We start from the raw sequence: 2,070 nt of genomic DNA, 5'->3' as shown, positions 1-2,070 counted from the left end.
TCAGTACCTTCTTTTCTCAGCAGGAAAAGTCTCCTTGGTAAACTGAATAAATATCAAACTATTACTTGGTAAGTGAACACTCAGAGATAAGAGAAGCCATGCAACACAGTCCAAAAAGAAATATACCATCTTTAACACTGCTTTCTTACTGACACAAAAATCTCCAAAACCTATGCCTGAGGCAAAAGAAAAACAGCATTATAATATTATCCTATTTATGTAAAATTACTTCATATATACACATCTATATGTGTATATACTTGTAAAAATAGATGTATAGAAAAATGTTTACAAAACTATAATGGTAATCATCCATGTGGGATGGAATTTCAGATTAATCTGAACTGAAAAGGAAGAAGAAAAACTGTCACTGTTTGCAGACAACATGATACTATACATAGGAAGTCCTAAAAAACTCATAAAACAGTAAGACACTGACAAAAGAAATTGAAGACAACACAAACAGATAGGAAGATATACCATGTTCATGGATTTGAAGAATGCGTAACATACATCATAATTTGATTTATATACATCATGAAATGATTATCATAGTAAGTTTAATAAAAAGGCATCATCTCATATAGGTAACAAAATTAAAACACTAGGAGAAAAATATTTTTTTCTTGGGATGAAAACTCTTAGGATTTACCATCTCAACAACTTTCATATGTAACACAAAGCAGTGTTAATTATAGTTATCATGTTGTACATTACATCCCTACTGCTGCTACTGCTAAGTCTCTTCAGTCGTGTTTGACTCTGTGCGACCCTATAGACGGCAGCCCACCAGGCTCCCCCGTCCCTGGGATTCTCCAGGCAAGAACACTGGAATGGGTTGCCATTTCTAGTACTTATCTATAACTGGAAGCTAGTACCTTTTGACCGCCTTTATTCAACAGCTCCTCGCCTCCACCCATCCCCCTCACCTCCAGTAACAAACCTAATCTTTGCTATGAGTTTGTGTTTTTGAAGTATAACCAATGATACTATGTTATTTCCTGTTATACAACAGTGATTCAGTATTTCTATAGTACATTTTAAACTGATCACCATAATGAATCTAGTTACACTACATCACCATAAATGATGTTACAAAGTTATTAACTATACTCCCCCAATTTTACATTTCACACCCATGACACATTGTGTTTTGCAGCTGGAAGTTTGTACTTAATCTCCCTCACCTATTCCTTTTTTCCCTCTCCTCTCTAGTTTACTTTTTAAGTGGCCAAGTCTGTCATCTCATTTTAGAACCACAAAAAAGAAAAGTTTAATTACTAAAACACGGTAAAAGAAAGTTATTTCTGCAAACTAGAAGAGAAAAAGGCAATTCTTATTTCAGAATACTTGAAAGAGTAATGTAAATTCTCTAGGTACTAAAAGAAATTAAGCAAACTCTAAATAAAATCAGATTGAAATTGAAAATCATAATGCATTTACATTGTCTGAAATATGATATACGTAAACACAGGAAAAATATATGACATTTTTAAAAAAGTTCTAAACCTATCTTAAGAGAACAATGAAAAAAAAAGCTTAAATAGTATTCCCAAGAACCCAAACTATACTGCACATGGCACCATTTAGGGATCTACATGACTAGGAAAATGATCGTCATTTTATGAGGCTCCCATTCTATCCTGTTTGGACTGGTGCTAAGAAATCTTGTTAATAAACAGCCAGTCCCAACTAAAAATGAGGAGAAAATCTAAGGTAACTCAACTGAAGGAAGAACATACGGCCAAGGAAATAACCGAAGCCACAGAGAATCGGTTATTTCTTGGCACTTTCCAATTCAGTCTATCTGGTGACTCTGTGTTTGCTTGCTTTCAAGAAACTGACTTGAAGGCCAACTGAAACTAAATTTTTAAAAATAAGGCTAAGAATAAACTGAGTCACAGATTCAGGGCCAGGATTCTAATGATTTTAAAAGATAAGACATGAGATTGGGCTTCCCTGGTGGCTTAGACGGTAAAGAATCTGCCTGTAATATGGAAGACCTGGGTTTGCTCCCTGGGTTGGGAAGATCCCCTGGAGGAGGGAAAGGGTACCCATTCCAGTATTCTC

The sequence above is a fragment of the Capricornis sumatraensis genome, chromosome 10 (genome assembly GCF_032405125.1).
Source record: "Capricornis sumatraensis isolate serow.1 chromosome 10, serow.2, whole genome shotgun sequence".
In the NCBI taxonomy this organism is placed as follows: Eukaryota; Metazoa; Chordata; class Mammalia; order Artiodactyla; family Bovidae; genus Capricornis; species Capricornis sumatraensis.
The sequence above is the reverse complement of the archived record's forward strand: the minus strand, read 5'-3'. Positions refer to the sequence as shown.